Source organism: Elaeis guineensis, chromosome 7, assembly GCF_000442705.2.
Source record: "Elaeis guineensis isolate ETL-2024a chromosome 7, EG11, whole genome shotgun sequence".
Lineage (NCBI taxonomy): Eukaryota > Viridiplantae > Streptophyta > Magnoliopsida > Arecales > Arecaceae > Elaeis > Elaeis guineensis.
This window is the reverse complement of record NC_025999.2, coordinates 66,988,725-67,000,154: the sequence shown is the minus strand read 5'-3', so window position 1 is coordinate 67,000,154 and position 11,430 is coordinate 66,988,725.

Here is an 11,430-nt window from a genome sequence, read left to right as displayed (position 1 = left end):
TTAGGATGGAGACCTAATTAGATAAACTCTAAAGAGTCCAAACTAGGTTGGACTCTTCCTAACGCCGACAACTTTCTCCATGCTTTCCTCTCCATGAGAATTCTAATTTTTGCATGGAGAAATTACATGCCAAAGAAGCTTTGTCACCCTGCCTTTGGATAAAGATAATGTTGGTTAAAGGTTGGATTCAAAATGGTTTTGAATTTGATCTAGAACTAGCCCGTATCTTATCTTTTTGTCCTATCTCACCGTCCACCATAAAATGGTATTTATTTTGTGTGACAAAATACTTGTGATTACCATGAGAATTGTGTTCTCAAATAGGGGCATGAGTAGAGAGGGGGTGGGTTACTCTGTGTGATAGAAAGAGGATATCTGCTCCCTCTTTGGGCGTGAGATACTAGGGTGTGTCCCTTAAGGTTTCTAGTCTAGGGTTTTAAGGGAAGAGAGAAAATCAAAAGTGGTGAGTCTTCTCTTAGCTTTTCTTCTTCCATTTTACATCCTCTTTAGTGTCCTTCTAATTCTCGAAGGAGTCTGAGAGAGTCAAAGAAAGATCGAGATTGGCCGTCAAATTGATCCCTATGTGAGCTAGCACTCTCGGAGGGACGGATCGGATTGGATCTTTGACTGGACCATCCATAGAGGTAGGATGATCGCTGTCGTAGGCAGTCAAAAATACAAACCAACTCAAACTATATAGATAGAGTGAGTCGGGATCATCTCCACAAGGATTTAGGATGATTATCTTTTTTTTATAAAGAAAAAAAATTAAAAGAGAATTGATTACAGAAGGATTAAGAAGAAATAGAATAGCAAGAAATCAAAAACATAAATTAAATTATAAAAAAATAATCCAAAAAAATAATCCAAAAATTCTGAATCCACCATGCAAAAAGATTTATTTTCTTCTTTTTTTATATTATAATATTTAATTTTTATAATTATGGTATTAGTATAGTTTATCTCTAAGGGATACGAACTGTATCAGTAGATCACAGCTTGTCCTATTAGAGTATAAACTATCTAAACTCAATTACAGGATATAAGATTTAATCTAGCATACCATGATCTATCTTTTCTAAGCACATACCGTATCCAAAGATCACAGCACGTCAAGAAAAGGTATAGGCCGTGTAGGCTGGATCAATATCTCAAAAAAAAGTAAAAAGATATGAAATAAAAGTAAAATTTTATTACATAAAAATTAAATACAAAAAAAAAATAAAAATCTATTTACAGGCTTCATCATATTCTTGGATTGAAGGAATTTAGCCTCGCATCAAGCTCTCTAGCTCCATAATCTCTTAATAATTGATCCCTAAAGCTCCTTGAATTTTTTTCTATTTTTTTCTTGCTTTTTTCTCCTCTCAAAGCTTATTCTCGGACCTCCTATTTATAGGTGAATTTTTTATATTTTTTGATAGAACAAGGAATCCTAAAACCCTTAAAATCATATAAAAACTGTTAGGAATTTTTCTGACCGTCGAATCAGGCTTGGATCGCCCAGATCTGCCCAAAATCTACTATTTTAATCTTCATTAAAGTCGGATTCAATAATAGCCATCCGATCATGCTTCAGATGAGATCTGGGCCGTCGATCAGTGCTTCTAATCTCCTATTCAAAGTCAGGAGCATCCTCAGCCGTTGGATCTCTTGATGGATGAAATTTCAATCGTCGGATCGCGCAAAAGTTCTCCTATAAATCGATGATGAATAGAGCCGTTGGATCTCGAGATGGATGAATGTGGATCGTTGGATCACATAAAATAGGCTTCCACCATCGTGGACCGCATAACTATTTTTATGGACTGCGTCCTGGCTCTATGGATCGATCGGCCGATCCATCATGCATCGGAGGCTATTTTTAAGTTTTTTTAAGATATTTTGGCTCTATTTTTGCTCCAATTTTTACCTAAAAAATTAAAAAAATATGCATTAAATTTTTAAAATTTTTTTTTCATTTTGGTGCTTAAATTGCTCAATTAAATTAACATCTTATTTTTCATAAATATATCTAATTTCATATTTTTTTCTAAAATTACTTATGTTGCTTCTTGAATTAATTTTGATGATTACAAAGCATTTGAGGGGATTACTAATGATTTTGGTTTGGAAAAGGATTTATTATATTTCAGAGGCAAAATCATAATTTTACCAAGTTTTGATTCGGAAGCCTCAAAAGCAAGAGCAGAAGTTTTGTAATCTATTGGAGGCAATTTTAATATTTTTGGATGTGTATTTTGAAAAAAAATCATGCTTATAAATTTGAGTTGACCCCATGAGTCGACTCATGGCAAAAAGAGCTGAACGGCATGTTATTTTTAGCTGGCACACCCAATTGAGTCGACCCCATGAGTCGATTTCTGTGCATGAGTCAACCCTATGAGTCGACCTCTGTTGCTGTACAAGCCAAAGATACAGAATTGTCAATTTCTGTTCTGTGCCATATGAGCTGACCCTATGAGTCGACCCCTGTGCATGAATCGACCCCATGAGTCGATCTCTGTACATGAGTCGACCCCTGCGATGGAAAAACTCCACAACGGCTAGTTTTTAGCTCGTTCTGGCTGCATTTAATGCCCATTTAATATGTTCTAACGGCTCTATTTCAGCTCAGATTACTCTCCACCATCATTTAAAGTTATAAAAGGCACTTAAAGGAGGAAATCAAAAGAAAGAAGAGGTTATTCAAGCATTCATTTTTCAGCCCTAAGAAAAGAGCCCGCTTGAAGTTAAAGAAGCTTTCATTTCAAGTTTATCAACCCCTCAAAAGTCATTCAAGTCTTCAACCACCTTAAGGGAAATCAGAAAAGCTTCCTTTTTATTGTGTAAAGTGTATTTAAAGCTTTATTCGCTCATTAAAAGAGCTACATCTATATTTCTATGCAATTAACTGTCATACTCCTTTTGAGTTGTTATTTTTATTTTGGAAAGATTCCAAAATGTGAAAAGGTTGATCCGAATCTTGAATTGAATTATATTGGATTGGCTTGTACTTGAGAAACAAGTGTTCTAGCTTGGAATAGCTAAAGTCGGAGGTTCTGACATTGTATTGGATTGGCTTGTACCCAAAAAATAAGTATTCTAGCTTGAAATAGCTAGAGTCGGAGGTTCCGATGTTGTATTCAGATTGAATACAGTTTAATAGATTTGAATTCTCAAGTAGGAGCTTGGAGAGTGGATGTAGGTGCAAGGTTGGCACTGAACCACTATAAATCTTCTTGTTTATATTGTGCTTACTTGCCCTCCTTTTAAATTTCTTTATCCTCTTACATTCTTGCATCCAACTTCTACACCTTGCATAAATTACACTCTCCATACTTATCTTACTCATTGTTAAATATTCTTCATAATTGTAAGTTAAGTTTAAATTTTTAAAAATCTAATTCACCCCCCCTTTTGGGTTGCATAGCTGGGCAACAAGTGGTATCAGAGCTTGGTGCTCTAGCCCTGCTTTGATTTAACCATCAAAGAGCTAAAGATTTATGGCAACTCAAGTTGTACTTCACTAGCCGAGGGGCAGTCCACTAACCGACCTTCACTTTTCAATGGGTCAAACTATACCTATTGGAAAGCTCAGATGAAAATTTTTATTCAAGTACTTGACTATGATATATGGAGTATCATAGTAAATGAACCACACACACCCACTGAAATAATTGATGGTGTGGAATCAACCAAACCCAAAAGAGAATGGGATGAGGTTGATAAGAAAATGGCTCAACTAAATGTAAAAGCCATGAATATTTTGTATTGTGCTCTAGATGCTAATGAATTCAATCGTATTTTAATATGCATGTCTGCTAAAAAAATTTAGGATAGATTAGAAGTAACTCATGAAGGAACTAACCAAGTGAAGGATCAAAAATCAATATGCTTGTGCATAAATATGAACTTTTTAAAATGAAGCATGATGAGTCAATAACTGAAATATTTACTCATTTTATTGATATTATTAATGGTTTAAAAAGTCTTGGTAAGTCTTATTCTAACAGTGACCTCATGAGGAAGATTCTTAGGTCTTTACCAAGGACTTGGGAGGCCAAAATGACCGTAATCCAAGAAACCAAAGATCTGAATATCCTACCTTTGGAAGAGCTTCTAGGATCGCTAATGACTCATGAGCTGAGCATGAAACAATATCAAGAAGAAGAGTCAAATGAACAAGCCAACTTGTGCCTTATGGCACATGAAAAGGAGATAAATATTGAAACTCTTATTGACTTTACTTTTGAAGAACTTCATGAAGCTTTTTATGATCTAATTGATGAACTAAAGAAGCTAGGGATAAAGAACAAAGAATTAAAATCAAAGAATCAATCTTTACTAAAAGAAAATGAGAGTATTTCAAATGAAAAATCAATCCTATCTCAAAAAAATCTGAACTTAAAAAATGAGATTGCCAAGTTAAAACCAATGGTTGAAAAGTTCACTTTAAGTTCAAATAAACTTCACATGATACTTGACAATCAAAAGACCATTTATGATAAAGCCGGTCTTGGTTATAATCCTTTAAAGAAATAGAAATTTTTGAAAAACATCTTTGTAAACTCATCATACAACAAATTTTTAAATATAACTTACTTTAAATGTGGTAGAATAGGACACAAATCTTATTCATATTTTTCTAACAAATCTGAAAATTTCAATGTAAATAAAATATGAGTTCCCAAAGGAACCATTATGACTAACCAAAAAAGATCCAAAAAAATTGGGTACCAAAAATCAAAACTTGATTCTTGTGTACAGATGTGTCTTGTATCCCAAGGAGCAAACCGGAGATGGTATCTTGATAGCGGGTGCTCAAGACAGATGACTGATGATGAATCCCAATTCATCACACTTGTTGCTAAAAATGGAGGGATGGTCACCTTTGGAGATAATGACAAAGGAAAGATCATCGGTATAGGTAACATTGGTATCACTTCCTCCAAGTATATTGAAAATATTTTATTAGTAGATGGTTTAAAACATAATTTATTAAGCATCAGTCATTTTATGATAAAGGATACAAAGTCATTTTTGAATCTTTATAATTAAATCAAATCTTTTAGATCTAAAAATTTGCATATATGATATGCTTAATTTAAGTTTAATTTTAAAATTGAAATGATTAAAAAAATTCACATCAAACTGATATAAGATTGTCCTGATATAGGGTTTACCCCTTATATTGTAAAGGTTGTCCTAGTTTGATATGAATCAATTTTTGAAAAGATATTTTAAAATATTTTAATTATTATTTTAGATTTAATTATATATATATATTTGATATGTGTAAATTTAGTTTTAGATCTGAAATTTGATGTATATGTGATGCATTTTTATTTAGATCTGAAACTACATATATTTGATATATGAAACCAGTTTGCATTGTAACTAGTCCTATTAATGAAGGCATTAAATTTGTTGGGCATAAACATGGTAATATTTATATGGTAGATTTGAATGATCTATCCAAAATAAACATGCAATGCCTAGTAGCCTTGAACGCCAAGAGTAATGAGACTAGTTGGCTTTGGCATCGTAGGCTTGCACATATTAGCATACATTTACTTTTAAAACTCATTAAAAAAGAATTGGTTATCGATTTACCCAAATTGAACTTTGAAAAGGATAGAATTTGTGATGCATGCCAACTAGGTAAACAAACAAGAGTTTCATTCAAATCTAAAAATGTTGTTTCAACTTCTAGGCCATTAGAACTATTGCACATGGATTTATTTGGACCTACTAGAACTACTAGTCTAGGTGGAAAATGATATGATTTTATAATTATTGATGATTTCTCTCATTTTATATGGGTCTTCTTTTTGGCACATAAGAATGAAATATTTCATGTTTTCTCTAAATTTTATCGAAAAGTCACAAATGAGAAAAATTTTTTAATTCAAAATATTTGAAGTGATCATGGAACCAAACTTGAAAATCAAGATTTTGAAAAGTTTTGTGATGAAAAAAGAATTGGCCATAACTTTTCAGCACCTAGGACACCTCAACAAAATGGGGTAGTAGAAAGACAAAATAGAACTCTTGAAGAAATGCCCGTACCATGCTATGTGAAAGCAACCTTCCAAGATACTTTTGGGCGGAAGCAATTAACACGGTATGTTACATATTAAACCGTGCTTTAATTAGATAAATTTTAAAGAAAACTCCCTATGAGCTTTGAAAAGGAAGAAAATCAAACATTGCATATTTTCATGTTTTTAGTTGTCGATATTTTGTGTTAAATAATGGTAAAGAAAGATTAAAAAATTTGATGCAAAATTGATGAAGCAATTTTTCTTGGTTACTCCTCTTCTAGTAAAGCCTTTAGAGTTTTCAACAAAAGAACCTTAGTAGTAGAGGAGTCAATACATGTTGTCTTTGATGAAACTAACGATCTTCCTTCAAGGAAGAATGAAGGTATTGATGATGCAGATCTTTTATAAAATGGATGAAGGAGATCACTCTAAAAGATTCAATCATTCAAGATGATGAAGAACATGAAGACAAACAGGATGAGGAAGGTGAAGAACAACAAGAACAACCTCAAGGTATAAATGATCTACCCAAAGAATGGAGGTATGATCATAATCATCCCAAGGAACTAATCATTGGTGATCTTACACATGGTGTAAGAACTTGTTCCTCACTTAGAGATGCATTCAATCATTTTGCTTTTGTCTCTTATCTTGAACCTAAAACCATAGACGAAGCGAAAAAAGATCATAATTGGATTAATGCAATGCAAGAAGAACTTAATCAATTTGAAAAAAATAATGTATGGACTTTAGTATCAAGATCTAAAAATTATTCAATAATTGGCACAAAATGGGTATATAGGAATAAATTGGATGAACATAGAAATGTAATAAGAAATAAAGCAAGATAGGTTGCAAAAGGTTATAATCAAGAATAAGAAATTGATTTTGATGAAACTTTTGCACCTGTTGCTAGATTAGAAGCAATTAGACTTCTACTTGCATATACTTGCTTTATAATTTTAAGTTATTTCAAATGAATGTCAAACGTGCTTTTCTAAATGGATATATTGCTGAAGAAGTTTATGTAGAACAACTCTCAGGTTTTGAAAGTCATGCTTTTTTTAATCATGTTTTTAAGTTAAATAAAGCTCTATATGATTTAAAACAAGCACCCAGGGCTTGGTATGAAAGGCTAAGCAAATTTTTACTTAATAATAATTTTTTAAGAGAAAATATAGACACAATTCTTTTCATTAAAAGAAATCAAGATGATATATTAGTTATACAAATATATGTTGATGACATTATTTTTAGGTCTACTAATAAAACTCTTTGTCAAGATTTTGCAAAGCTCATGCAGAGAGAGTTCGAGATGAGCATGATGGAAGAACTTATATTCTTCCTCGAACTCCAAATCAAACAAACAAAGGAAGGAATCTCCATCACCCAAAGCAAGTACACAAGAGAATTACTCAAAAGATTTGGAATGGAGAACTCCAAAGCAATTGGCACACCCATGAGCCCATCATGTAAGCTTGACAAGGACGAAGAAGGTAAAAGTGTAGACTTAAAATTTTATAGAGGTATGATTGGTTCTCTATTATATTTAACTGCTAGTAGATCTGATATTATGTTTAGTGTTTGTCTATGTGCTACTTTCAATCAAATCTAAAAGAATCACACTTGAATGCAGTTAAAAGAATCCTTAGATATTTAAATGGTATACAAACTCTAGGATTATGATATTCTAAGGACTCATTAATTGACTTAATAGGATATTCAGATGTCGATTTTGCTGGACGTAGATTAGATAGAAAAAGTACTAGTAGAACTTGCCAATTTTTTGGAGTTAACCTAATCTCTTGGTTTAGCAAGAAATAAAATTTGATAGCACTGTCTACGGCTGAGGCCGAATACATTGCAGTCGAAAGTTGTTGTGCTCAAATCTTGTGGATTAAGCAACAACTCGAAGATTTTGATATCAAACTCAATGAAACTCCCATAAGATGTGATAACACTAGTGCTATAAATCTTATTAAAAATCTAATTCAGCATTCTAGGTCAAAACATATTAAATCAAGCATCATTTTATAAGAGAACATGTCCAAAATAAAGATATAATTCTTGACTATGTTGGTACTGAAAAATAATTAACTGACATCTTTATCAAGGCCTTAAGTAAAGATAGATTTTGTGAAATTAGGAGAGAACTAGGAATCCTTGATTTATCAGCTTAAATATCTCTCTGATTCTAAGGTCTCAATGCCAAAATTTATTTAGCTCAATTCTCATCTTTTCTTAAGAGCTCAAAAGCTCAAAATTATCATTCACATGATCAATTTTTTTTGGATAAACATCTTTCTCCTAATGTTTCAAATTTTTTTTCGAAATTATTTCATCATTTTTTTGAATTTCTTTATGCCATGAGTCGACCCCTAGGGTCGACCCTAGGGTAAACTTATAATTATGACAAAATCCTTCGGGCGCTCTCTTTTTGTTGAAAATTTTCCTTGAGCCAACCCAACTCTCTGCCTTCTTCCTTCCGCCGAACCAAAGGTCTCCCTCTCTTCTTCCTCAAACCCAAGATTTCCCTCAAAATTCCTCTCCCACCGACTCTCACACTCCAAATCGCCCACTTAGGAATCAAGTTCCTCCCCTTCTCCTTCTTCATTTGAAGTGATTCGAGCTTACCCTAGACTCTACCTATCTTCTCCAAATCGACACATCACTTCTCCAAAATCCTTATCTTTTCACTAAAAACCCTTCATCTCTCCCTCACATTTGCTCTCCTAAGTTCTGTGCTAGTCCTGCCTGTGCAAATGGCTCCCAAAATGAAGCTTCCACAGAGGAAGAAATCCGTTTGTGGGTTGGAGGAAAGTGTGCGCCGAAAGAGACTAGCAACCGAGACCACTTCTACTTCAAACCCTGCTCCTGGTTCAGCTTCAGCTTCAACCCGATCACCAATCAGCCCTAGTAAGGTACCCCTCTCTGATAGGAAAGTAGAATCCGAAAAAAATATTGTTTTCAGGTTTTTTGAAAAAGAAGGGTTCACCATTGGATCAAAGATTAAGGACCAAGGATGAAAATTTTACTGCTCCTTAAAAGAAAATACATATGTCGATCTTGTCAGAGAATTTTACCTAAATTTGGGGTACAGCAATGAAATAGTGAAATCCATAGTGAAGGGTGTAGACATTAGCCTAGATCCTGTGCTTTTGGGACAGATACTTCATTTACCATGTGAGGGGTATACCAACATGGAGCTCCCAGTTAAAGAGGAAGGAATAAATGTTATCCTAGGGAGAACCTTCACTGAAAGTCTGAACAAATTAGAGGCAAAGATTCTTTCTATTGAGATGAGACTGCTACACCATATGGTAACCAAATTATTTTTCCCTAGAAGTGGTAGACACGATCTTCTTTCTGGTAGGGACATCTGTATTATGTACCATGTGATCACACAAACCCCTCTGAACCTCCCTGCATTGATGTTTGAGGCCATGAGAGAGACCTTGAATAGGTCCAAGGCACACTTGCCTTTTGGTATGGCTCTCACCTTAGTTTTTAGGAGGTTCGGAGTTAGTTTTGAGGGGGAAGCTGTAGCTAGACTATCCCACTCCGACACTATCAACCGTCACACATTGCACCGCATGGAATTTTCTAAAATTGATTGTGGTTGGATAAAAGGTGTGGAAGAGAGAGCTGAGGATAGAGCAGAGGAGGAAGGACCATCCTCACCCCTTCATGATCACAAAGCAGCATCATCAGATATTCAGTTTGTTTCTAAACACGAGGCTGGCCCTCAGAGTCTGTGAGGAAACATACTTCAGTTCCACAGTCGGACAGTAGGGCACATCCTTCAGAGCTCAGATTGGTAGATGATCAAATTGAGATGATATCCCAGCATGTAGCCTCCATTCTATCTCGACAGTTTGGTACTTCAGTCTTTGCACAGGGATCGACATCTCAGGATGTATCTGATCAGACACTGATCCCTCACATTTTCACTATTTTTCAGATGATTACTGATCAGTCGGTACGCATTGAGCAGCTTGAGGGTTGTATATTGAGACTGACTGACAGAGTACTTGACTTACAGGGGCAAGTGTTAGCTCTAGCCCATCCACAGCCGCATGAGAGCATCATAGAGGTCTCAGACCTATCTGCAGAGGCGACCAGACTTCGAGGAGTCTTAGAGAGTGGTTTTGACTTCTTGAGGAGAGAGATCAGGGACTCTAATGAACATACTTCTATTCAGTTCAGTGCCATGATGCAGTCTATCTCGAGAGCTTTGAATCTTCTGGACACCATCAGACTCTCACTCATAGCTCAGTCCATAGCTTCTCAGGCTTCAAGATCTTCTCACCCCTCTACTCATGCTGGCACCTTTATCGTGGCTGAGGCAGACGCGATCGAGGTCGAGCTCATGGACATGATCCTACATCTTTTCACCCTATCTCTGATTCATCAGACTCCAATCCTTCCAACCATGACATCTATTAGATCCAGTGTAGTCTGTCCTTTCTTTTATTTTTGTCTAGGATCTATCTTGTGGGCTATGTAATGTGTTGACTGATTGTCTCTTGGATAGTTTCTATCCATGAATTTTGTACTCTAAGTTGACTCATATGTATTGAAATACCTATGTATTCAGTCACTTTTTGAATATATATATAGATACTTTGACCTTCAATGAATGTCTATGAATGTGATCAAATTGAATTATTTTTAATTATGAGATATGAAAATAACTTATATTTATGTTGTGAAATACTATGAATTGTAATATCTTCTAAATGAGAAAATTGGTATATCTTTTACGTTTGCTATATTGAGAGAGAGTAAAACAATAAGCAATAGAAAAATAAGCAATCAAAGAAGGGGGCTAAAGAAGTAAAATTGATCCCATCAAAAAGGGAGAATAGAGAAAATATGTCCTTAAAAAGGGGAGTAGAGAATCTTAGTTGATGCTGTCAAAAAGAGGGAGTAGAGAATTAAAATAAGATTGAGCAATAAGCAATAAATCAAGATTGAGTAATAAGCAATAAAGAATGAGCAATAAGTAAATTGTTAAGCAAATGGGCACATGTGTCAAAGAATCAAAATCATCAGCTTTTTTTTTCTCAAGCAAATGAACTTATAAGCAAATTTTAAATTTTTAGCAAATTTTAAATTTGTCTTCAAACTGCTTATGATGCATTTCGCTCAAATACTTGGCTATAATATTTAAGTGATGCATCTTCATAAATTTGAAATTCATGTTCAATACTTTATATATGCCTTTGCTCAAGTGTTTTGTCATCATCAAAAAGAGGGAGATTGTTGCTCCTTGAATTGATTTTATAATTACAAAGTATTTGAGGGAATTACTAATGATTTTGGCTTGAAAAAAGATTTATTATATTTCAGGAGTAAAATCATAATTTTATCAATTTTGATTCGGAAGCCTCAAGAGCAAGAG